At 40.1% G+C, this 27,635-nt stretch overlaps 2 non-coding genes across 2 annotated transcripts; both read left to right on the forward strand.

The window, feature by feature from the left end:
• Positions 1 to 293: 293 nt before the first annotated feature.
• Positions 294 to 397, forward strand: LOC130952475 (small nucleolar RNA R71). The gene has a single exon (XR_009074655.1). It is a non-coding gene; the product is annotated as a small nucleolar RNA R71 (small nucleolar RNA).
• Positions 398 to 20,191: 19,794 nt separating this feature from the next.
• On the forward strand, positions 20,192 to 20,299 carry LOC130952454 (small nucleolar RNA R71). Its single transcript, XR_009074634.1, has one exon. It is a non-coding gene; the product is annotated as a small nucleolar RNA R71 (small nucleolar RNA).
• The last annotated feature ends 7,336 nt before the right edge of the window (positions 20,300 to 27,635 follow it).

Consider the following 27,635-nt stretch of genomic DNA (forward strand, 5'->3'; position numbering starts at 1 on the left):
TCCTCTTGGCCATTTGCTCAAATTGTTGTTGAATTTGCTGTTGCATCATTTTGTTTTGAGCTAGGATTGAATCCACTCCTTCCAACTCCATCACTCCTTTCCTTTATGATGGTTGGCATTGCCTTTGGTGAGCAAAGAAATACTGGTTGTTGGCCACCATATCAATGAGATTCTAGGCTTCCTCTGTAGTTTTCAGGAGTTGCAAAGAGCCTCCAGCTGAGTGATCTAATGCTTCCTGGGATTTCAATGTTAAGCCTTCATAAAAATTCTGCAACTTATCCCATTCAGTGAACATTTCAGGAGGACACTTCCTGATTAGAGCCTTGTACCTCTCCCATGCCTCATAGATGGGTTCAGCATCCATTTGTGTGAATGTTGGTACCTCAGTCTTCAACCTAATGATCCTTTGAGGTGGGTAAAATTTGGCAAGGAACTTGGTTACCAAATTATCCCATTTGTTGATGCTGTCTCTTGGGAAGGACTCCAACCATTGAGTGGCTTTGTCTCTGAGAGAGAAGGCAAATAGCAGTAATTTGTAGCTGTCAGGATGCACTCCATTAGTTTTGACAGTGTCATAAATCCTTAGGAAAGTAGACAAGTGTTGGTTGGGGTCTTCAAGTGGCCTTCCTCCATAAGAGCAATTATTTTGAACTAAGGTGATGAGTTGTGGCTTTAGTTCAAAATTATTTGCATTAACATTTGGAGTTAAAATGCTGCTTCCACAATGTCTAGGATTTGCAAATATAGGAGGCCAAAACTCTCCTCTGTGGTGGATTGTTGTTGTTATTGGCTGCTCCTCCTGGTGGATTGGTTGAATGTTCCTCCATGTCTTGAAATTCTTCTTCTGACTCCTCCTCTCCAACAATGTTTTTCCCTCTTTCAGCTCTTCCTAATCTCCTGAGGGTTCGTTCGTCTTGTTCATGAAAGGTGGGTATAGCTCTTCTTGTATCTGTCATATAAATAAAACACAAGAAACACACAAAACCAGTGACACTTCAATCTATTGCTAGAGTGAATTTTTAGTTAGCTTAAGCAAAAATTCAAACAGTTAGTGGGTTAATTAAAAATTAAAGAAACAGAAAAGAAAAAGTGCTTGATCTAGACCTCCACTTCACTTAATCATTGTCAATCTATTTCAATCCCCGGCAACGGTGCCAAAAACTTGATGTGTGAAAAACGATCCAACACAAAACTCACCGGCAAGTGTACCGGGTCGCATCAAGTAATAATAACTCACATGAGTGAGGTCAATCCCACAGGGATTGAAGGATTGAGCAATTTTAGTTTAGTGGTTGATTTAGTCAAGCGAATCAAGTATTGGTTGAGGGGTTTGTAATTTGCAGAAACTAAATTGCATCAATTGTAAAGGGAGAGGGAAGAATTGCAGTAAATTAAAGAGAATAAGAGGTAAAAGTGCTGAATCTTAAAGAACAAGTAATTTAAATTGTAGAAGCTTAGATTGCAAGAAATGTAAATGACTGAAACTTAAAGTGCAAGAAATGTAAATTGCTTGAATTATAAAAGGAATTGGGAATTGGGATTGCAGAATTTAAACAAGCAAAAGTAAATTGCAATAAACAGAAAGGCAAAAGATGAATTGAATTGAAGTAGATCTCAAACAGAAGAGTAAAATGCTTTGAGAAATAAAACAGAAAATGACTTGTGCTTAATTGCAGCAAATTAAAAGAGGTTGAAGATCTCAGGAATGGAAGAGACTAGAAAACAAGTCTAGATCTCAAATCCTTCCTTGATCCAACAAGAACAATTGCAACAGAAATAAAGAAAAGTACTTTGCAGAAAGTAGTAGAAGAATGAAGCAGTAAACAGAAATGGAAATTCAATTATGCAGAGAAAGTAAACAAGAGATCTCAAGGTGAGATTGAAACAGAAATTCTTCAATTCTCCACCCAAGATCCAAAGCAAGAAAATTAAAGAGTGCTCAAGCAAGAACAAAGAAGAAGAGAGATCAATTCTCCTTCCCAATTCTCTAAGAACTCAGCTCCAAATTACAAACTAAAAGAAAATTTAAAAGTAAGTAAAAGGTGTGTAAAAAAAAGGTTCCAAAGTTTTTTTTTTCTAAATTAAACTAGCTCCTATTTATACACTTTCTATTCTTGGATTTTAGAATTTGGATGGGCTCTCAAATTTGGTGAAGAAATGAATTAAATTGGATTTTTAGTGCATTTTTGGCCCAAGTGCACCTTCCAGGGGCAAGCTCAGTTCAAATACCAAACTGAGCGCCCAACTTGCGTTGCTTGTCAATTTTGGTGCGCCAGCCTCCCTTGGTCATGTTGTGCCAGCCTCACTAAGAAGAGGATGGAACAAACAAGAGATCCCACTCATGGACATGAGGAAACTCCTCATCATGAAATCCCTGAGATGCCTCAAGGGATGCACTTTCCTCCACAAAACTATTGGGAGCAAATCAACACCTCCCTAGGAGAATTGAGTTCCAACATGGGACAACTAAGGATGGAGCACCAAGAACATTCCATCCTCCTCCATGAAATTAGAGAAGATCAAAGAATCATGAGAGAGGAGCAACAAAGGCAAGGAAGAGACATTAAGGAGCTAAAGCACTCCATAAGATCTTCAAGAGGAAGAACAACCCGCCATCACTAAGGTGGACCCATTCTTTAATCTCCTTGTTCTTTATTTTCTGTTTTTCGAATTTTTATGCTTATGTTTATCTATGTTTGTGTCTTATGATCATTAGTGTCTAAGTGTCTATGCCTTAAAGTTATGAATGTCCTATGAATCCATCACCTTTCTTAAATGAAAAATGTTTTAATTACAAAAGAACAAGAAGTACATGATTTCGAATTCATCCTTAAAACTAGCTTAATTATTTTGATGTGGTGACAATACTTTTTGTTTTCTGAATGTATGCTTGAACAGTGCATATGTCTTTTGAATTTGTTGCTCATGAATGTTAAAATTATTGGCTCTTGAAAGAATGATGGAAAGGGAGAAATGTTACTGAGGATCTGAAAAATCATCAAATTGATTCTTGAAGCAAGAAAAAGCAGTGAAAAGCTTGCAGAAAAAAAGAGAGTATAAGCGAAAAAAAAAGAGAGAAAGAAAAAGAAAGAGCAAGCAGAAAAAGCCAATAGCCCTTTAAATCAAAAAGCAAGGGTAAAAATAAAAAGGATCCAAGGCTTTGAGCATCAGTGGATAGGAGGGCCTACAGGAATAAAATCCTGGCCTAAGCGGCTAAACCAAGCTGTCCATAACCATGTGCTTGTGGCGTGAAGGTGTCAAGTGAAAACTTGAGACTGAGCGGTTAAAGTCATGATCCAAAGCAAAAAGAGTGTGCTTAAGAACCTTGGACACCTCTAATTGGGGACTCTAGCAAAGCTGAGTCACAATCTGAAAAGGTTCACCCAATTATGTATCTGTGGCATGAATGTATCCGGTGGTATTACTGGAGAACAGAGTGCTTTGGGCCACAGCCAAGACTCATAAAGTAGCTGTGTTCAAGAATCAACATACTTAACTAGGAGAATCAATAACACTATCTGAATTCTGAGTTCCTATAGATGCCAATCATTCTGAACTTCAAAGGATAAAGTGAGATGCCAAAACTGTTCGGAGGCAAAAAGCTACTAGTCCCGCTCATCTAATTGGAGCTAAGTTTCATTGATAATTTGGAGTTTATAGTATATTCTCTTCTTTTTATCTTATTTGATTTTCAGTTGCTTGGGGATGGTGCACGAAAATGTGATCACTACTTTTTAATACACGAAATAATCCCTAGTAATGGCTCCAAAGACTTGGTGCTCAATACCATGGCATAAACACAACTTCGCACAACTAACCAGCAAGTGCACTGGGTCGTCCAAGTAATAAACCTTACGCGAGTAAGGGTCGATCCCACGGAGATTGTTGCTATGAAGCAAGCTATGGTCACCTTGTAAATCTTAGTCAGGCAGACTCAAATGGGTATAGTGATAAACGAATAAAGCATAAAGATAAAGATAGAGATACTTATGTATATCATTGGTGAAAGCTTCAGATAAGCGAATGAAGATGCCTTCCCTTCCGTCTCTCTGCTTTCTTACTGTCTTCATCCAATCCTTCTTACTCCTTTCCATGGCAAGCTTATGCAAGGGTTTCACCGTTGTCAGTGGCTACCTCCCATCCTCTCAGTGAAAATGTTCCTATGCTCTGTCACAGCATATGGCTAATCAGCTGTCGGTTCTCGGTCAGGCCGGAATAGAATCCATCGATTCTTTTGCGTCTGTCACTAACGCCCCGCCTGCTAGGAGTTTGAAGCACGTCACAGTCATTCAATCATTGAATCCTACTCAGAATACCACAGACAAGGTTAGACCTTCCGGATTCTCTTGAATGCCGCCATCAGTTCTCGCCTATACCACGAAGACTCTGATCTCACGGAATGGCTGGCTCGTTTGTCAGGCGAGCACTCGGTTGTCAGGCGATCAACCATGCATCGTGTATCAGGAATCCAAGAGATAAACACTAGAGCCTTAATTGCTTGTAGAACAGAAGTGGTTGTCAGTCACTTTGTTCATGAGTGAGAATGATGATGAGTGTCACGGATCATCACATTCATCAAGTTGAAGAACAAGTGATATCTTGGACAAAGAACAAGCGGAATTGAATAGAAGAACAATAGTAATTGCATTATTACTCGAGGTACAGCAGAGCTCCACACCTTAATCTATGGTGTGTAGAAACTCCACCGTTGAAAATACATAAGAACAAGGTCTAGGCATGGCCGTGAGGCCAGCCCCCAATGATCTAAGATAGCATAAAACTCAAAGATAGCTACCAAGATGTCCGAAGATGAAAATACAATAGTAAAAGGTCCTACTTATAGAAAACTAGTAGCCTAGGGTGTACAGAGATGAGTAAATGACATAAAAATCCACTTTCGGGCCCACTTGGTGTGTGCTTGGGCTGAGCATTGAAGCATTTTCGTGTAGAGACTCTCCTTGGAGTTAAACGCCAGCTTTTATGCCAGTTTGGGCGTTTAACTCCCATTTTGGTGCCAGTTCCGGTGTTTAACGCTGGAATTTCTGAGGGTGACTTTGAACGCCGGTTTGGGCCATCAAATCTTGGGCAAAGTATGGACTATCATATATTGCTGGAAAGCCCAGGATGTCTACTTTCCAACGCCGTTGAGAGAGCGCCAATTGGGCTTCTGTAGCTCCAGAAAATCCACTTCGAGTGCAGGGAGGTCAGAATCCAACAGCATCTGCAGTCCTTTTCAGTCTCTGAATCAGATTTTTGCTCAGATCCCTCAATTTCAGCCAGAAAATACCTGAAATCACAGAAAAACACACAAACTCATAGTAAAGTCCAGAAAAGTGAATTTTAACTAAAAACTAATAAAAATATACTAAGAACTCAACTAAAACTACTAAAAACATACTAAAAACAATGCCAAAAAGGGTACAAATTATCCGCTCATCACAACACCAAACTTAAATTGTTGCTTGTCCCCAAGCAACTGAAAATCAAATAAGATAAAAAGAAGAGAATATACTATAGACTCCAAATTATCAATGAAACTAAGCTCCAAATTAGATGAGCGGGACTAGTAGCTTTTTGCCTCCGAACAGTTTTGGCATCTCACTTTATCCTTTGAAATTCAGAATGATTGGCTTCTTTAGGAACTCAGAATCCGGATAGTGTTATTGATTCTCCTAGTTAAGTATGATGATTCTTGAACACAGCTACTTATTGAGTCTTGGCCGTGGCCCAAAGTACTCTGTCTTCCAGTATTACCACCGGATACATACATGCCACAGACACATAATTGGGTGAACCTTTTCAGATTGTGACTCAGCTTTGCTAGAGTCCCCAATTAGAGGTGTCCAGGGTTCTTAAGCACACTCTTTTTGCCTTGGATCACAACTTTATTTCTTTCTTTTTCTTTCTTTTCTTCTTTCTCTTTTTTTTTTTGTTTTTCTCCCTCTTTTTTTTTTGTATTCACTGCTTTTTCTTGCTTCAAGAATCATTTTTATGATTTTTCAGATCCTCAGTAACATGTCTCCTTTTTCATCATTCTTTCAAGAGCCAACAATTTTAACATTCATGAACAACAAATTCAAAAGACATATGCACTGTTCAAGCATACATTCAGAAAACAAAAAGTATTGTCACCACATCAAACTAATTAAGCTAGTTTTAAAGATGAATTCGAAATCCTGTACTTCTTGTTCTTTTGTAATAAAAACAGTTTTCTTTTAAGAAAGGTGATGGATTCATAGGACATTCATAACTTTAAGGCATAGACACTAAGACACTAATGATCATAAGACACAAACATAGATAACCATAAGCATAAAATTTCGAAAAACAAGAAATTAAAGAACAAGGAGATTAAAGAACGGGTCCAACTCAGTGATGGCGGCTTGTTCTTCCTCTTGAAGGTCTTATGGAGTGCTTGAGCTCCTCAATGTCTCTTCCTTGTCTTTGTTGCTCATCTCTCATGATTCTTTGATCTTTTCTAATTTCATGGAGGAGGATGGCATGTTCTTGGTGCTCCACCCTTAGTTGTCCCGTGTTGGAACTCAATTCTCCTAGGGAGGTGTTAATTTGCTCCCAATAGTCTTGTGGAGGAAAGTGCATCCCTTGAGGCATCTCAGGGATCTCATGATGAGAGGGGTCTCTTGTATACTCCATCTTTTTCTTAGTGATGGACTTGTGGTCATGCCTTCTCAGTTGAACCGGCTTCCCTCTTGAGTTTCTCTTCCATTGAGCGCCCTCTTCACAAATGTTTATGAGGACTTGGTCCAACCTTTGATCAAAGTTAACCCTTCTTCATGGCCACAACTTCATAGAAGTGGTCTTGATGCACCCTTGAGATGAATCTCTCCATCTCCCATGACTCGGAGGTGAAAGCTTTTGCCTTCCCTTTCCTCTTTCTAGAGGTTTCTCCGGTCTTGGATGCCATAAATGGTTATGGAAAAACAAAAAGCACTGCTTTTACCACACCAAACTTAAAAGGTTTGCTCGTCCTCGAGCAAAAGAAGAAAGAAGAGAGTAGAAGGAGAAGAAATGGAGGAGAGGGAGATGGCTTTGTGGTTCGGCCAAAAGGGGAAGAAGTAGTGTTTAGGGTGTGTGAAAATGAAGGAGTGAAGATGATGGTGGGATTTGATAGGTGGGGGGTTGTTGGGAGAGAGGTGTTGAGGTGATTGGTGAATGGGTGAAGAAGAGAGAGAGTGGTGGGGTTGGTGGGGATCCTGTGGGATCCACAGATCCTGTGGTGTCAAGGAAAAGTCATCCCTGCACCAAATGGCATTCAAAATCACGTTTTGAGCCATTTCTGGCGTTAAACGCCGGGCTGGTGCCCATTCCTGGCGTTTAACGCCAGGTTCTTGCCCTTTTCTGGCGTTTAACGCCAGTCTGGTGCCCCTTTCTGGCGTTAAACGCCCAGAATGGTGCCAGACTGGGCGTTAAACGCCCAACTGCTAACCTCACTGGCGTTTAAACGCCAGTGGGTTCTTCCTCCAGGGTGTGCTATTTTTCTTCCTGTTTTTCATTCTGTTTTTGCTTTTTCAATTGATTTTGTGACTTCTCATGATCATCAACCTACAAAATAAGATAAAATGACAAAAGAAAATAGATAAAATATAACATTGGGTTGCCTCCCAACAAGCACTTCTTTAATGTCAGTAGCTTGACAGAGGGCTCTCATGGAGCCTCACAGATACTCAGAGCAATGTTGGAACCTCCCAACACCAAACTTAGAGTTTGAATGTGGGGGTTCAACACCAAACTTAGAGTTTGGTTGTGGCCTCCCAACACCAAACTTAGAGTTTGACTGTGGGGGCTCTGTTTGACTCTGATTTGAGAGAAGCTCTTCATGCTTCCTCTCCATGGTGACAGAGGGATATCCTTGAGCCTTAAACACATAGGATTCTTCATTCACTTGAATGATCAGTTCACCTCCATCAACATCAATTACAGCCTTTGCTGTGGCTAGGAAGGGTCTGCCAAGGATGATAGATTCATCCATGCACTTCCCAGTCTCTAGGACTATGAAATCAGTAGGGATGTAATGGTCTTCAACTTTTACCAAAACATTCTCTACAAGTCCATGAGCTTGTTTTCTTGAGTTGTCTGCCATCTCTAGTGAGATTCTTGCAGCTTGTACCTCAAAGATCCCTAGCTTCTCCATTACAGAGAGAGGCATGAGGTTTAAACTTGACCCTAAGTCACACAGAGCCTTCTTGAAGGTCATGGTGCCTATGGTACAAGGTATGGAAAACTTCCCAGGATCTTGTCTCTTTTGAGGTAATTTCTGCCTAGACAAGTCATCCAGTTCTTTGGTGAGCAAAGGAGGTTCATTCTCCCAAGACTCATTTCCAAATAACTTGTCATTTAGCTTCATGATTGCTCCGAGGTATTTAGCAACTTGCTCTTCAGTGACATACTCATCCTCTTCAGAGAAAGAATACTCATCAGAGCTCATGAAAGGCAGAAGTAAGTCCAATAGAATCTCTATGGTCTCATTTTGAGCCTCAGATTCCCCATGGTTCCTTATTGGGGAACACATTGGAGGTCAGTGCACGCCCATTGAGGTCTTCCTCAGTGGCGTTCACTTCCTCTCCTTCCTCTCCAAATTCGGCCATGTTGATGGCCTTGCACTCTCCTTTTGGATTTTCTTCTGTATTGCTTGGAAGAGTACTTGGAGGGAGTTCAGTAATTTTCTTGCTCAGCTGCCCCACTTGTGCCTCCAAATTCCTAATGGAGGATCTTGTTTCAGTCATGAAATTTTGAGTGGTTTTGATTAGATCAGAGACCATGGTTGCTAAGTCAGAGGGGTTCTGCTTAGAATTCTCTGTCTGTTGCTGAGAAGATGATGGAAAAGGCTTGCCATTGCTAAACCTGTTTCTTCCACCATTATTGTTGTTGAAACCTTGTTGAGGTCTCTCTTGATTCTTCCATGAGAGATTTGGGTGATTTCTCCATGAAGAATTATAGGTGTTTCCATAGGGTTCTCCTAAGTAATTCACCTCTTCCATTGAAGGGTTCTCAGGATTGATGACAAGTCATCTTAGCCTAGTTTCACTAGTCTTTTTCTTTTAATTTCACTTAGATTATGCACTTTCTTGAGGCTTAAGCAAGCTAATTTAGGTAGATTTTCATGCTTCCTTTGATTTAATCAACCATATGTGAATTAATGCTTTTTCATGAGGTTTGATGCCATAATTGGTGCATATTAGGATAGAATGATCATCTCATGATTTCAAGCATAGCTTTGATGTGTTTGGTTGATTTATGATAGGTGAAGAAAGCTTGGAAAAGGATTGAAGTGAGAAGGAATGGCTAGAAGCTAAGATGAGACAATGAATCAAGGGAGATTGAACCAGGAACAAATGAAGTTGGAATTGAAGTTAGCCCCAACGTTAGCCCCTAACTTGGAGGCTAACGTTGGGAACTAAAATTGCTCCCAGGGGTTAGCCACGTTAGCGCCAACGTTAGCCCCTAACTTGGAGGCTAACGTTGGCATGAGAAAATGTCTCCCAGGGGCTCCAACGTTAGCGCCAACGTTAGCCCCTAACTTGGAGGCTAACGTTGGCATGAAATTTTGTTCTCCAGGGCTCCAACGTTAGCCCCTAACTTGGAGGCTAACGTTGGCGCCATTCCAACTCAAAGCAAGGCCAACGTTAGGGTCAAAGTTAGCCCCCTAACGTTGGCCCAAACGTGAAGTGCAGAGAATGGGGTTTGCTGCTAAAAAAAGTTAGCCATGAAGTTAGCCCCTAACTTTGAGGCTAACTTTAAAAACCCAACTTTGCAAAACTCACATCCGGTTCAATTGATTCACTTGGGTCTCTTTCCAAACTTCAAGAGCAATCAACCAAGGCCTCTTTCAACCCAATTCCACCAAGAGCAAAGGCCCAGCTCAAGGCTTGAAGATCAATTGAAGAAAGTGTATAAATAGGCTAGAATTCAATTCATTCAGGGAGTTCCCTTTTTAGAATTTTTCATAGAGCTTTCCTTTCAATTTTAGTTACAGAGAGTGATCTTTAGTTTCTTAGTTTGGGGAAGGAGAATTCCATTCTCTTCCTCTTAGTTTTATTGCTTTTAATTTCAATTACAATTGTCTTTGATCTTGGGTTGGAGAATTGAAGGAATTCTGTTTCAATCTCACCTTAGATCTCTCTTTTGATTTCCATTGCAATTTAAATTTCCAGTTCGGTTAATTGCTTTCTCATCTATTCTCTTTGCAATTTACAATTCCTTTGCTATTGTTCTTGTTGGATCTAGGAAGGCATTGAGATCTAGACTTGGTTTTCTAGTCTCTGGGTCCTGAGATCCAATTTTACCATTTCAATTTTATGTTCTTGCTTTAATTGTTCATTTTACCTCTTTGTTTGAATTCAATTAAATCCCAAATCTCATTTACTCCCCTGTTTGATGCAAGTTACTGTTTCTTTGTTTAATTCCTGCAAATCCAAGTCCCAATCCTCTTTACATTTCAAGCCATTTACATTTCTTGTCATTTAAGATTCTTGCAATTTACATTACTTGCTCTTTAAGTTTCGGCCATTTAATTTCTTGTTCTTTAAGATTCAGCACTTTAATTCTTGTTCTCTTTACTTTCAATGCAATTTAAATTCTGCAACTCAATCAACCAAATCTTGATTTGCTTGACTAATTCAACCACTAAACTAAAATTGCTCAATCCTTCAATCCCTGTGGGATCGACCTCACACCCGTGAGTTTTATTACTTGATGACACCCGGTGCACTTGCCGGTTAGTTTTGGGTTTTTTTGAAGAGATTCTTGTCTCCTCCGAAATAATTCCGATCAAGTTTTTGGCGCCGTTGCCGGGGATTGATTAGATTGACAATGATTAAGTGAGGTGGTAAATTTAGATCAAGCACTTTTTCTTTAATTTTGACTAACCCACTAACTGTTTGATATATTGATTAAACTAACTAAAACTTCAATTTAGCAGTAAATTGAAACATCACTGGTTTGTGAATTCCTTTTGTCATGCTTGTATGTCAGGTACAAGAAGAAGCACACTAAACCTTCATGAACAAGATGAGAGGACTCTCAGAAGGTTAAGGAGAGCTGAAAGAGGAAAAAATATTGTTGGAGAAGAGGAATCTGAAGAAGAATTTCATGAGATGGAGGAACATTCAACTAATCCACCAGGAGGAGCAAACAACAACAATGAAAATCCTCCTCAGAGGAGAGTTTTGGCTTCCTATACCTTTGCCAATCCTAGACATTGTGGAAGCAGCATCTTGGCTCCAAATGTCAATGCAAATAATTTTGAACTCAAGCCACAACTCATCACTTTGGTTCAGAATAATTGCTCTTTTGGTGGAGGATCACTTGAAGACCCACATCAACACTTATCCACCTTCTTGAGGATATGCAACACTGTCAAAACCAATGGAGTACCTCCTGACAGCTACAAATTAATGCTATTCCCATTCTCTCTCAGGGATAAGGCTACACAATGGTTGGAATCATTTCCAAGGGACAGCATCAACAATTGGGATGACTTGGTGACCAAGTTCCTTGCCAAGTTTTATCCACCACAGAGAGTTATAAGGTTGAAGGCCGAGGTACAAACATTCACACAAATGGAGAATGAACCCATCTATGAGGCATGGGAGAGGTACAAAGCTCTAGTCAGAAAATGCCCTTCCAACATGTTCAATGAATGGGAGAAGCTGCAAAACTTCTATGAAGGCTTAACACTGAAGTCTCAGGAATCCTTGGATCACTCAGCTGGAGGTTCCTTGCAACTCATGAAAACTGCAGAGGAGGCTCAAGAACTGATTGATATGGTGGCCAACAATCAATACTTCTTTGCTCATCAAAGAAGTCGCCAACCATCACAGAGAAGAGGAGTAATGGAGCTAGAAGGAGTAGATTCAATCCTGGCTCAAAACAAACTAATGCAGCAGCAAATTCAACAACAATTTGAGCAAATGACCAAGAGGATTGACAACCTCCAAGTTGCAGCAGTCAACACTAGCCAACCATCATCCACATGGGGACAGAATGAAGAAGTTCAAGAAGAGCCACAGCAAGAACAAGTTCAGTATATGCATTCTAATTCAAATGAAGTTTATGGTGATACATACAACCCCTCATGGAAGAATCACCCCAATCTCAGATGGGGAGATGCTCACAATCAAAACCACCAACAACCATGGCAGAGAAACTCAAACCAAAACAACCCAAGACACAATCAAAATTTCAACCAGCAACAAACCAACCAAAATACCTATAGAAAACCCCAAACCAATTACCCCAACCCCAACCAGTACCAATCCACTAATCAAAATTCCTATCATCTACCAACCACATCTCATAACCCACCACAAGCACCACTTGAACCCCAAAGAATCACCAACTTGGAAACCATGATAGAAAAAATGATGAAACTCCAAGAAATGACAAACAAAAATCATGAGGCTTCCATAAAGAACCTAGAGAGACAGATCGGGCAAATCTCCAAACAATTGATTGTTGAGAGACCTTCAAGCTCACTACCTAGTGACACAATCCCAAATCCTAAGGAGGAGTGCAAGGCAATACAATTGAGAAGTGGGAGAATATTGATGAGCAACAATGACACTCCAAGGAAATAAAAGGAGATCATCAAGGAACCAACAGAGGAAGAGAAGCAAATAAAAGCAGATCAAGCTGAAGAGCAAGTTGTGGTGCCAACCAAAAACAATGAGAAACTCAAAGAACAGGAGAACCAGCTACATAGCTCAAAGGAAAAGACTCAAGGAAAGCAGCAGATCGAAAAGCACCTCACACCTCCGCTACCATATCCTCAGAGATTCAACAAGGAGGTTAAGGACCAACATTTCCACAAATTCCTTGAGACCTTCAAGAAGCTGGAAATCAATATCCCTCTAGCTGAAGCACTTGAGCAAATGCCTTTATATGCCAAGTTCTTGAAGGACCTTATCAATAAGAAGAGAAGTTGGCTTGAGAAGGAAACCATATTACTGACAGAGGAATGCAGTGCTGTGATTCAGCGGGGCATTCCCCCAAAGCTCAAGGATCCGGGTGGCTTTGTAGTGTCATGCACCATTGGAAAAACAATTCTTAACAAAGCTCTCTGTGACCTTGGTGCCAGCATCAATTTAATGCCTCTCTCGATGATGAGAAAACTTGATATAGAAGAGCTCAAACCCACCAGGATGTCATTAGTTATGGCTGACAGATCCATTAAGACACCCAATGGAATTGTGAAAAATCTGTTGGTGAAGATTGGGGAATTCATCTTCCCAGCAGATTTTGTGATTTTGGATACTGAAGAGGAAGGAAGTGACTCAATCATTTTGGGAAGGCCGTTCTTACACACAGCAAGAGCCATCATCGATGTAGAAAAAGGAGAAATGGTCTTCAGGGTCCATAATGAACAAATGATCATAAATGTTTTCAAGTCAATGCAAAATAGCCCTGAGCAAGAGGATTATGCAAAAGTGGATATGATAGAGAGTTTGGTGGAAGAAATGCTGGAAGAAAGTTCTCAAGAGCAAGAAGGAGATCAAAATACAATAGAAGAACAAGTGGCTGAGGCTTTCATAAACAAAGAAGTGGAACCAAGTAAGAAAGAAGAGGTGCAAAAGCAAGAGCTGAAGCCATTACCTTCTCATCTCAAATATGCATTTCTTGGCACTTCAGAGAGCCTCCCGGTGATCATCAATTCAGCTTTGACAAAGAAAGAAGAAGGAGAGCTTCTTGATGTACTCAGAGCTCACAAGGATGCCTTGGGATGGACTATTGATGACCTGAAAGGCATCAGCCCCATAGTATGCATGCATAAGATTCTTTTGGAAGACAATTCCAAAGCAGTGATTCAACCTCAAAGAAGACTCAATCCTGCAATGAAGGAAGTTGTCCAGAAGGAAGTAATGAAACTATGGAATGCAGGAATCATATATCCCATCTCTGATAGCCCATGGATAAGCCCAGTTCAAGTGGTACCAAAGAAAGGTGGGATGACAGTCATCATTAATGAGAAGAGTGAACTCATTCCCACCAGAACTGTGACAGGGTGGAGAATGTGTATTGACTATAGGAGGTTGAATGATGCCACACGCAAAGATCACTTCCCACTTCCCTTCATTGATCAAATGCTTGAAAGGTTGGCCGGCCATGCTTATTATTGCTTCCTTGATGGCTATTCCGGGTATAATCAAATAGTGGTGGATCCAAAGGACCAAGAGAAGACTTCATTCACATGCCCTGTTGGAGTTTTTGCTTATAGAAGAATGCCATTCGGATTATGCAATGCTCCAGCCACTTTTCAAAGGTGTATGCTTTCCATTTTCTCAGATATGGTTGAAAAATTTTTAGAGGTTTTCATGGATGACTTCTCTGTCTTTGGTGATAGTTTCAATACTTGCTTAAACCATCTAACTCTTGTCTTGAAACGATGCCAAGAAACTAACTTGGTTCTGAACTGGGAGAAGTGCCATTTCATGGTACCTGAGGGGATTGTTCTTGGTCATAAAGTTTCAAGAAAAGGGATAGAGGTTGATAAGGCAAAAGTTGAGATAATAGAAAAACTCCCTCCACCAATTAATGTGAAATCTGTTAGAAGTTTCTTGGGGCATGCAGGATTTTATAGAAGGTTTATCAAAGATTTTTCTAAAATAGCCAAACCTTTGAGCAACCTTTTGATGATTGATCAACCTTTTGTTTTTGATAAAGAGTGCCAGCATGCTTTTGAAACTTTAAAACAGAAACTCACAACAGCACCAATCATCACACCTCCGGATTGGAATTTGCCATTTGAACTCATGTGTGATGCAAGTGAGATTGCCATTGGTGCTGTACTTGGACAGAAGAAGGGAAACTTGCATCATGTCATATATTATGCAAGTAAAGTATTAAATGAAGCTCAAAAAAATTACACTACAACAGAGAAGGAATTGTTGGCTGTAGTCTATGCATTTGATAAGTTTAGATCATACTTGATAGGGTCTAAAATTGTGGTTTATACTGATCATGCTGCTCTCAAGTATTTGATGTCAAAGCAGGATGCCAAACCAAGACTCATCAGGTGGATTCTACTCTTACAAGAATTTGACATTGAAGTGAGGGACAGGAAAGGCACCGAAAATCTAGTTGCTGATCATTTGTCAAGGCTGCCACCAGAAACAATCCAAACGGCTTCACTACCTGTGAATGAAAGCTTCCCAGATGAACATCTTATGCTGATCCAACAAACACCATGGTTTGCTGATATAGCTAACTACAAAGTGGGAAGGAAGATACCTCAAGAATTCACTAAGCAACAAGTGAAGAAGCTGATCAATGAATCAAGGAAGTTCTTGTGGGATGAACCTTATTTGTTCAAAAGGTGTTCTGATGGAATAATTAGAAGATGTGTCCCTGAGAGTGAAATGCAAGACATATTATGGCATTGCCATGGCTCTACATATGGTGGACATTTTGGTCCAAAAAGAACAGCAGCAAAGATACTACAAAGTGGGTTCTATTGGCCAACCATTTTCAAAGATGCCAGGGAGTTTGTCCACCAATGCAATGAATGCCAAAGAGCAGGAGGATTAACAAAAAGGAATGAGATGCCACAGAACTTCATTTTGGAAGTGGAATTGTTTGATCTATGGGGCATTGATTTCATGGGACCCTTTCCATCCTCTTATTCATTCAAATATATCTTGGTAGCAGTGGAATATGTTTCAAAATGGGTGGAAGCCATAGCCACAACTACCTGTGATGCACAAATTGTTCTTCAATTCCTAAAGAAGCACATTTTTACTAGATTTGGAGTACCCAAGGGTCTCATCAGTGATGGTGGTGGTCATTTTTTCAATAGACAAATGGAGAAACTTCTCCACAAATATGGAGTTATTCATAAGGTAGCCACACCATATCATCCTCAAACTAATGGACAGGCAGAATTGGCAAACAGGGAATTGAAGAAGATCCTAGAAAAGACAGTTGGTAGCACAAGAAAGGATTGGGCTCGGAAGTTGGAAGATGCACTCTGGGCATACCGAACAGCCTTCAAAACTCCCATTGGGAAGTCCCCATTTCAATTGTTATATGGTAAATCTTGTCATCTCCCTGTAGAGCTCGAGCACAAAGCCTTTTGGGCCACCAAATTTCTAAATCTGGATTCTGAAGCAGCAGGAGAAAAAAGATTGTTGCAGCTGAATGAGCTAGATGAGTTTAGGCTAGAAGCCTATGAAAATGCCAAGATATACAAGGAAAAAGCCAAAAGATGGCATGACAGGAAGATTTTGAAGAAAGAGTTCAAACCTGGACAACAAGTTCTCTTGTATAACTCACGGCTCAAGATATTCCCTGGCAAGCTTAAGTCTAAATGGACAGGTCCATACTTGGTGACTAAGGTCTTTTCTTATGGGAGTATTGAATTGCTAGATGAAGCAACAAAGAATCGGTTTACAGCAAATGGACATAGAGCAAAGCTTTACCTAGGAGGGCAATGGAACAAAGAAGCAGAGGTTCAGAGCCTAAATCCCCCTTGAAGCAAAAACAGAAGATGTCAAGCTAATGACAATAAAAAAGCGCTTGTTGGGAGGCAACCCAACCTAAGGTAGTTTTCTTTCCTAACTATTTCAATAAAAAGATTGAGTATTTTTATATGTAGTGCAAGGAGCTAAGTTTGGTGTTGCACACCAAAACAATCTAAGTGAGAATGAAAGATTTTAAGTTTGGTGTCCCACCAAAATCTCATTTAAAAGCACATTCTAACTCCCTGCATAAAGATTCGCTAGCTCCGAGCAATCAGATAAACTATTCAGCCATTGTTTGTTTTCTAGTCTTTAGTTTTACTACTTTTAGCAAAGACAAAAAGGATTCCACATATGGTTAATCTGATGCAAGGGAAATAGTGGCAAGGGACTAAGTTTGGTGTTCACACACCAAAGTAAGTTCAAGAGGCCATAACCAATCTTTGCATACTAACCTGCTACCTAAAGGCTTGAGAAGCAAGCAACTTTTGATGAGTATGCAGGAAATTAGCCACCATTTGAAGACATTGTGCATTATGACTAAAAAGGGGGCATAACAGGAGGAAGAACAAACAAGCTGCAAACTAACAGGTTGTATCTACACTTGTTTCTTGCTATTGAGAAATGTTCTAATTTGGGAGTTCTAGTATGTCTTGCTAATGTGTTCTTTTAATACAAGAGGAATTGATCTCTACAATAAATAAGCTAGTCTAAGAGTATGCTTGTGTGTTTACTCTCACTTAACAAGAAGAATGTCTGTCCCCTGCATCTTTAATTCAATAAAAGAAATGTTTGAATGTGGCATGAGATAGTCATTGTTAGAAAGAAGTAGAATAATAGTAAGTGGTGGTATGTGTGTGATTGTATAAAAACTCACTTTAGTGAATAAAGGGCTAGGATGTCTCTTTCGAAGCAAAGAGTGACTTGCTGTCTATGAATCCCAATAAAGAAAATCCTTGGTTCAAAAGAAAAACAAAAAGAAAGAAAGAAAAGGAATAGCCAAAAGATGGCAGAACCAAAGAAAACAAAAAAAGAAACAAAGCTAGACACCAATAGCTTGAACCTCCACAAATATATGCCTGTGGTGTCTGTGTATTAGGATCTGCTTGGACTATTAAGCTCTTTGGAGTGCTTCAACACTCGGTGACTTGGATTAACTAATCCGGGATCATCAGCTGAAAATCCACTATCAAGAGCAACCTAACTACAAGGCATTTAGTAACCAAAACAAAAGGTGCTGGGCATCAATGTTTAAGAGGAAAGGTGAGCCAAGTGTCCATGGTGAATAATGTGTCAAGTATGCAGAAAAGAAAATGAACTTGTTACACATGACACTCAAATAAAGCTTTGAACAAAGTAAATAGCCAAGTATGAAGAAATAATGAGAGGGCATAGCAGTAGGGTGCTTGAAACTTGAAGGAGACTTTCTAAGCCTAAGAATCAATAAGGAGTGAGCATTGCATATCCACACAAAATCCCATGAACTTCCAAATAACTTTCTGCTAGCATGAACATTATCTTCCACTTCATTCTTTCTTCTTAATAAGTCATTTCTTGCTTGGGGACAAGCAAGCTTTAAGTTTGGTGTTGTGATGACAAGTCATCTTAGCCTAGTTTCACTAGTCTTTTTCTTTTAATTTCACTTAGATTATGCACTTTCTTGAGGCTTAAGCAAGCTAATTTAGGTAGATTTTCATGCTTCCTTTGATTTAATCAACCATATGTGAATTAATGCTTTTTCATGAGGTTTGATGCCATAATTGGTGCATATTAGGATAGAATGATCATCTCATGATTTCAAGCATAGCTTTGATGTGTTTGGTTGATTTATGATAGGTGAAGAAAGCTTGGAAAAGGATTGAAGTGAGAAGGAATGGCTAGAAGCTAAGATGAGACAATGAATCAAGGGAGATTGAACCAGGAACAAATGAAGTTGGAATTGAAGTTAGCCCCAACGTTAGCCCCTAACTTGGAGGCTAACGTTGGGAACTAAAATTGCTCCCAGGGGTTAGCCACGTTAGCGCCAACGTTAGCCCCTAACTTGGAGGCTAACGTTGGCATGAGAAAATGTCTCCCAGGGGCTCCAACGTTAGCGCCAACGTTAGCCCCTAACTTGGAGGCTAACGTTGGCATGAAATTTTGTTCTCCAGGGCTCCAACGTTAGCCCCTAACTTGGAGGCTAACGTTGGCGCCATTCCAACTCAAAGCAAGGCCAACGTTAGGGTCAAAGTTAGCCCCCTAACGTTGGCCCAAACGTGAAGTGCAGAGAATGGGGTTTGCTGCTAAAAAAAGTTAGCCATGAAGTTAGCCCCTAACTTTGAGGCTAACTTTAAAAACCCAACTTTGCAAAACTCACATCCGGTTCAATTGATTCACTTGGGTCTCTTTCCAAACTTCAAGAGCAATCAACCAAGGCCTCTTTCAACCCAATTCCACCAAGAGCAAAGGCCCAACTCAAGGCTTGAAGATCAATTGAAGAAAGTGTATAAATAGGCTAGAATTCAATTCATTCAGGGAGTTCCCTTTTTAGAATTTTTCATAGAGCTTTCCTTTCAATTTTAGTTACAGAGAGTGATCTTTAGTTTCTTAGTTTGGGGAAGGAGAATTCCATTCTCTTCCTCTTAGTTTTATTGCTTTTAATTTCAATTACAATTGTCTTTGATCTTGGGTTGGAGAATTGAAGGAATTCTGTTTCAATCTCACCTTAGATCTCTCTTTTGATTTCCATTGCAATTTAAATTTCCAGTTCGGTTAATTGCTTTCTCATCTATTCTCTTTGCAATTTACAATTCCTTTGCTATTGTTCTTGTTGGATCTAGGAAGGCATTGAGATCTAGACTTGGTTTTCTAGTCTCTGGGTCCTGAGATCCAATTTTACCATTTCAATTTTATGTTCTTGCTTTAATTGTTCATTTTACCTCTCTGTTTGAATTCAATTAAATCCCAAATCTCATTTACTCCCCTGTTTGATGCAAGTTACTGTTTCTTTGTTTAATTCCTGCAAATCCAAGTCCCAATCCTCTTTACATTTCAAGCCATTTACATTTCTTGTCATTTAAGATTCTTGCAATTTACATTACTTGCTCTTTAAGTTTCGGCCATTTAATTTCTTGTTCTTTAAGATTCAGCACTTTAATTCTTGTTCTCTTTACTTTCAATGCAATTTAAATTCTGCAACTCAATCAACCAAATCTTGATTTGCTTGACTAATTCAACCACTAAACTAAAATTGCTCAATCCTTCAATCCCTGTGGGATCGACCTCACACCCGTGAGTTTTATTACTTGATGACACCCGGTGCACTTGCCGGTTAGTTTTGGGTTTTTTTGAAGAGATTCTTGTCTCCTCCGAAATAATTCCCATCAAGGATCATAAGCTTCTTCTTCAGATGAAGCATCCTTAGTACTGCTTGGTGCATTTTGCATTCCAGACAGACTTTGAGAAATCAAATTGACTTGTTGAGTCAATATTTTATTCTGAGCCAATATGGCATTCAGAGTATCAATCTCAAGAACTCCTTTCTTCTGACTAGTCCCATTGTTCACAGGATTCCTTTCAGAAGTGTACATGAATTGGTTATTTGCAACCATTTCAATTAGCTCTTGAGCCTCTGTAGGCGTCTTCTTCAAATGAAGAGATCCTCCAGCAGAGCTATCCAAAGACATCTTGGATAGTTCAGAGAGACCATCATAGAAAATACCTATGATGCTCCATTCAGAAAGCATGTCTGAGGGACATTTTCTGATTAATTGTTTGTATCTTTCCCAAGCTTCATAGAGGGATTCTCCATCCTTCTGTCTGAAGGTTTGGACTTCCACTCTAAGCTTACTCAATTTTTGAGGTGGAAAGAACTTTGCCAAGAAGGCATTGACTAGCTTTTCCCAAGAGTCCAGGCTTTCTTTAGGTTGAGAGTCCAACCATATTCTAGCTCTGTCTCTTACAGCAAAAGGGAATAGCATCAGTCTGTAGACCTCAGGGTCAACCCCATTAGTCTTGACTGTGTCACAGATTTGCAAGAACTCAGCTAAAAACTGATGAGGATCTTCCAATAGAAGTCCATGGAACTTGCAATTCTGTTGCATTAGAGAAACTAATTGAGGCTTAAGCTCAAAGTTGTTTGCTCCAATGGCAGGGATAGAGATGCTTCTCCCATAGAAGTCGGGAGTAGGTGCAGTAAAGTCACCCAGCACCTTCCTTGCATTGTTGGCATTGTTGTTGTTTTCGGCTGCCATAGGTTCTTCTTCTTTGAAGAATTCGGTCAGGTCCTCAACAGAGAGTTGTGCCTTAGCTTCTCTTAGCTTTCGCTTCAAGGTCCTTTCAGGTTCAGGGTCAGCTTCAACAAGAATGCCTTTGTCTCTGCTCCTGCTCATATGAAAGAGAAGAGAACAAGAAAATGTAGAATCCTCTATGTTACAGTATAGAGATTCCTTGAGGTGTCAGAGGAAGAAAAATAGAAAGAAGAAGGAGAAGAATTCGAACTTAATTAGATGGAGTTCGAATTGTGCATTGAGAAGGAGTTATACTCCATAAATAGAAGGATGTGAGAAGAGGGGAAGAGAATTTTCGAAAATTAATTAAAAAGATGTCAAAAACATTTTGAAAAATTGATTGATAATTTTCGAAAATTCAAAGTGGAAAAGAAATCAAGTGATTTTTGAAAAAGATTTTGAAATTAGAAATTAAAAAGATTTGATTGAAAACTTATTTTTAAAAAAAAAAAGATGTGATAAAAAAAATATGATTGAGAAGATATGATTTGAAAACAATTTTAAAAGATATGATTTGAAAACAATTTTAAAAGATATGATTTTAAAAATTAATGACTTGCCTAACAAGAAAAGATATGATTCAAACATTAAACCTTTCTCAACAGAAAAGGCAATATACTTGAAATGTTCAATCAAATCATTAATTGTTAGTAAGTATCATTAAAAAAGGAAAGAAATTGATTTTGAAAACATTTGATTGAAAAGATATGATTTGAAAAATCAATTTCTTTCCTTTTTCAAAGATACTTACTAACAATTAATGATTTGATTCAACATTTCAAGTATGTTGCCTTTTCTGTTGAGAAAGGTTTAATGTTTGAATCATATCTTTTCTTGTTAGCCAAGTCATTAATTTTTTAAAATCAAATCTTTTTAAATTGTTTTTCAAATCATATCTTCTCAATCACATCTTTTTCAAAATAGTTTTCAATCATATCTTTTTACTTTGTAATTTCAAAATCTTTTTCAAAAATCACTTAATTTCTTTCCCAATCTTAGTTTTCGAAAATCAATTACTTTGTTTTCAAAATGTTTTTAAAATCTTTTTAATTTATTTTCAAAAATTTCTTCCCCTCTTCTCACATCCTTCTATTTATGGAGTAACACTCCTCCTCAATGCACAATTCGAACTCTATCTCTCTAAGTTCGAATTTTCTACCTCTTCCTTCTATTTTTCTTTTCCTCTGACACCTCAAGGAATCTCTATACTGTGACATAGATGATTCCATATTTTCTTGTTCTTTTCTCTTTCATATGAGCATGAGCAAAGACAAAAGCATTCTTGTTGAGGCTGACCCTGAACCTGAAAGGACCTTGAAGCGAAAGCTAAGAGAAGCTAAGGCACAACTCTCTGTAGAGGATGTAAAACCCGGTTAATTAACGGCTAATTAACCCATAAATGAGAATTTATTCTAGAAAGCCTAAAATGTGATTTTTATGGCTAAATGTGATAGAGGAGACTGAGACGAGAATTTTGGTACCAATTTTATAGAATTCGGACCAAGATTGGACCGAACGGGCCAAACCGGGCCAATAGGACCTAAAGTGGGCCCTTGGCCCAACATAACTTAACCAAAACCCTAGTTTTCAGCACTCTCTCTCCTCATTTGTTACACACACAAGCTGAAAATTAGAGAGAAAGGGAGAAGAACACTCTCTCAAGTTCTTTCTCTCACTTGATCTTCAAATCACCATAACTTTTGATCTAGAGCTCCGATTGCCGCCCCGTTTGCGGCCACGCGTTCACCGCGGAGAGCTCTACAAAACCCATACAATCAATCTTGAGGTAAGCCACGTGTTGCTGTTCGAAATCTCAGCCCTTATTTTCGAATTTCATGGGTGAAATGTTGAGATTTTGGGTTCTTTGATGTTATAGGACCCAACTCTCTTGAAGGAGAAGGTTAATCTTGTCTCCTTGGACCTTGGGTGTGGTAAGATTCTCAACCCTAGTGTATTTTGTTGTTTTATGATGTTTGGGTTTTGAGATGTTGTGTATGGGTATGATGTTTGTGGCTTAGGTTGTGTATGTGTGTATTTTGGAGCTTGATTGGTGACTTTGAAAAGCTTGGAAAGGGTTTGGTGGTGAAAAATCTGTTCTTGGAGGTGTTGAGACCTTGAGGGCTTGTGGATAAGTGGTTTGGAAGTGCTCCGGTGGAGCTTGGGAAATTCGGCTAAGGTATGGTTTCGGTTTCCCGTATCTAATATGTAATGTGGTAGGAAATACTTAGGCTAGAGGCCCTAAGATAGGCATTGAATTGTTGATGTTGTTGAATGATTGAGATATATGATGTGGTCATATATGTGATGATGATTATTGATGCCTTGGTGGTATGATGTATGAGAAATATGCATGTTGTGATATATGCTTGATGATTGGTTATGGTTGAATTGTGGGTTGAACCATGTTGATGGTGAGTATGATATTGATTATGCACAATGATGATTTATTGGAATTGATGTTGTTGAGATTTGGCATGAGGAGTAGTATATGATATGTCAATATGTTTGAGTTTGAGCCACTTGGGTGAAGTGGGCTAAAATGATGAGTTAGTGAGTTGGTATATTGTGGTTATGTGTCAATGTGTGAGTTGAGGAGGCTTGATATTGAATTTGATGCATTTTTGAATTGATTTCAAAGAAAAGGGATGAAATTGGCATGTTTTGATTGATTTTGGAAAGAGTTGAAAATGGTTTGTTTTGAAAATGGCATATTGTGGTTTTGTATGAAAATATGGTTTTTGGGCATACTTTGACGGGACATAACTTGGACTACGGATCTCCGTTTTGTACCAAATCTGTTTAGAAATGAAATTGGATCCGGGATGTCCATGCCGTTCGAAGAACGGGTGAAAAACGATTTAAAATGAGGAAGTTATGTCCGTTGGAAGATTGGGGTGTAAACCTGTGAAATTCTGCAGCTTTTAACTTAGAAAATTTTTAGCAGAATAACCCCTTGCGCGTGGGCGCACCTGGCGCGTACGCGCCGATCTTCCGAAAAGTGCCATCCACGCATACGCGTGATGTGCGCGGGCGCGCCGATTGTGCTGCACCCAATGCCCAGCCATTTTCCCGAGAGTTATGCCAGAACTGTGCCGGTGTTGTGCCTGGGGCACGAGAACACCCGCGCGTACGCGTGGTTGACGCGTGCGCGTCGATGGGCAAGTTTAGAATCCACGCGTTAGCGTGCATGACGCTTACGCGTCGATGAGTTTTTAAGGCCATCCACGCGTGCGCGTGGAGTGCGCGTACGCGCGGCCCTGTTTTCATCCCAAAGTGGATTTTTGAGTTTTAAAAGCCAAATCTCATACTTCTAAGCCTCCGATCTCACCATTTATGTCTTAAATCATTATGACATGCCTAGCTATTAGAAAGGGGCTAGTGAATGAGGTAACTTGCGAGTGAAGCAAGGGAAATATGAATGATCAATGAGGATCAAGATGATTATGTGAGATGCGGAGGATGGTGGTGGAAGTGCTTGTTATGCCATTGGCCGAAGTGCCGTAATTGTTTATGAATTGGCTGGTTCTGGATTGAACCGTGAGCCGGGATAGCTGTGTAGGCTATGAATAATGGCTGGTTATGGATTTAACCGTGAGCCGTATGGCGGATATGGATGTTGATCCATGGATGAGAATTCATGCATGTTTGTGCTGAATTGTTGATAATTGTGATTTGTACTTCCACTATCTGAGATACGAGTTTCCCTGGGTAGTAGCAGTGGCTAGCCACCACGTGCTCCAGGTTGAGACTTGATACTCTGTTTACCCTATGTCGTCAGGGTGGCCGGGCACTGTGAAATTCCCGGATGAGCTCACTCCCAAATATTCACCTGTGATGGTGATGGATAAATATTCACCTGTGATGGTGATGGATAAATATTCACCAGTGATGGTGATGGATATGGATCATGTTTATGATCAAGCTCATATTGAGCATACTCGAGTTGGGGAGACACGACAGAGGGACAGTCCAGTGGTTAACTGCCAGGACTTGTCGGGTTGGCTCTATAACCGACAGATGATATCATCGGCCACTAGGAACAGGCATTCATCATATGCATCCTATGTGAATTATTTGAGATTGCCTATTTGACTGCATATTAATTGCTATTTGTCTAAATGTCCTAACTGCTCCTATTGGTATATTCTTTGTTTGATATAACTGTGTTTGCTATATTATACTCCTGCTGGTGATTGGGAGGTCTGAAGGAATTGGAAAGGGAAGTATTAGTTAGACTGAAGAATCTTTAGTCAGATGCCCTTATATGGTTTAGCTTGTTTATAAGCTTTGATATTATCTGGAGGAAGTTCTAGGATTGCCTTTGGCTTTCCTCTATTATTATGTATTATATATGTGGAAGCTGTTACCATGCTGGGGACCTCTGGTTCTCACCCATGCGGATTTTGTGGTTTTCAGATGCAGGACGTGAGGTTTCCCGCTGAGGCATGCTGGAGACTTCTTGATTGCGAAGATTCCTTGTTCTTGGGGACCATGTTTTTGGTTTATATGTTTTGTTTAGATACTTATATCTCCATTAAATAATACAAACTGTGATGACTCCTCTTATGGGAGATTTTGGAGAATAGGTTTTCTGTATTTGTGTCCCTTTGGGTTTCCTTTGGGGTTTTCCTTATTTTATCATATGTATATATTGTTATGCTCGGACCGGTTATCTTCGCATCCGGATCTTGAGTCTTGATATTCCTGTTTTTGACACTCTTTTGTATATATATATAATCACGCGTGGGGTTATCCCTGTTCGTTATGTTATCGATCTGAGTGTTGCGCTTTAAGGTTGCGGTTTTTGTTTACCCCTTTTTCTACAAAGGCTCCTAGTTATAATCAATTATTCATATTACTATACGTACTAATTTTTGTTTTAGAGGTCGTAATACCTTGCCATCTCTGAATTATGACTTAAGCATAAGGCTCTGTATGGTAGGGTGTTACATTATGGTATCAGAGCAGTTCGTTCCTGTAGAGCCTGAGGGATGGACTGATTATGCTTCTGTGCATTCTCTGTGTGTGTGTTATGTGCTGTTAGTATATCTGCTTGATATAATTGGCATAAACGTTCATGAGTATGCATTTGGGACTTTGAAGCACTAGACTTCCGATATTGAGACTGATCAACTTAATATCGATTGTTGGGTGTGTATAGGAACCAGATGGCGCCTCGTGGACGCGGTAGAGGTAGTGCGAGAGGTCGTACGAATGCTCGTGCACCGGAGAATAACCCTAATGACCCGGTGAACTTTATGGCTGCGTTGGAGAACATGGCTGCTGCTATGCAAGCCACTGCTGAGGCTCTTGGTCAACAGATGAATAACCATGGTAATGATGGAGGTGGAGTTCAAGGCCCGATGACACTGGCAAACTTTTTGAAGGTTAATCCGCCTAAATTCAAGGGAACTACTAGTCCGACTGAAGCTGATACATGGTTTCAGGCTATAGAGCGAGCGCTGCAAGCGCAAGTGGTGCCTGAAGGACAGCGTGTTGAGTTTGCTACCTATATGCTTGTCGGTGAAGCGTCGCATTGGTGGCAAGGCATCCGACGTCTTCTGCAGCAGGGTGATGACTATATCACCTGGAATGTCTTTCAAGAAGAGTTTTATAAGAAGTACTTTCCGACTTCTGCTAGGACGGCTAAGGAACTTGAATTGTTACAGCTGAAGCAGGGTACTATGTCCATATCAGAGTATACTGACAAGTTTGAGGAGCTGTTCAGGTTCTCTCGTATGTGCCAAGGGACTCCGGTGGACTATGAGGAATGGAAGTGTGTTAAGTATGAAGGAGGACTCCGGAGTGATATTTTCAGTTCAGTGGGACCAATGGAGATTAGGACCTTCTCCGAATTGGTGAACAAGTGTAGGGTTGCTGAGGAGTGTGTGAAAAGAGCAACCGCTGAGAAAGGGAGTCACAAAGGTTCATTTCCACAGAACCGAGGGAAGAACTTTGCACCTAGAGGTCCGTCTTTCAAGAGGGGAAGCTCTTTCAAGAGGCCCAACAACAACAACTCCCAAGGAAGGAAGTTTGGGAAGCAGCCTCAGAATGAACAAGCTTGTGCTAGGTGTGGTAGTCACCATCCGGGAGCACCATGCAAGGCCGGATGGGGCTTGTACTACTATTGTGGAAAGGCGGGGCATAAAGCCGCCAACTGCCCGGAGAAGCAGAAACAAGGTGCTGGGAAGGCACAACAGACTGGTCGGGTGTTCACCACTTCAGCTGTAGGAGCTGAGGGATCTGAGACACTCATTCGAGGTAACTGTGAATTAGCTGGTCAAACTTTAAATGCTTTATTTGATTCGGGAGCATCACATTCATTCATTGCATTTGAGAAAGCCCATGAGTTAGGGTTGAAGATTGTAACTTTAGGTTATGATCTAAGAGTGTACAATGCTACCCATGAAGCCACGGTAACTAGGCTAGGATGCCCGGAAGTTTCCTTTAGGTTCAAGCAGCGTGATTTTGTTCATAATTTAATCTGCTTACCGATGATCGGTCTTGATCTTATCTTGGGATTGGATTGGTTATCTAAGAGCCATGTCCTACTTGATTGTTCTACAAAATCGGTGTACTTTATGCCGGAAGATACGGAAGGGCCGGTCGTGGTGAATAATTATTACTTGAACTCGATGATGGTGAACTGTTCCGGAACCGAATGTCAGGGTATCATGTTGTTAACCGCGGGCGTTTCGGGAGATGATCAAAGGTTGGAACAGATTCCGGTTGTGTGTGAGTTTCCGGAAGTGTTTCCTGATGATATTGATGAGTTTCCACCTAACCGAGAGGTTGAGTTTGCTATTGAGTTGGTGCCCGGGGCGGGACCAATCTCAAGTGCTCCCTATAGGATGTCACCGTTAGAGATGAACGAGTTAAAGTCTCAGTTAGAGGA

Source organism: Arachis stenosperma, chromosome 9 (assembly GCF_014773155.1).
Source record: "Arachis stenosperma cultivar V10309 chromosome 9, arast.V10309.gnm1.PFL2, whole genome shotgun sequence".
Classification (NCBI taxonomy): domain Eukaryota; kingdom Viridiplantae; phylum Streptophyta; class Magnoliopsida; order Fabales; family Fabaceae; genus Arachis; species Arachis stenosperma.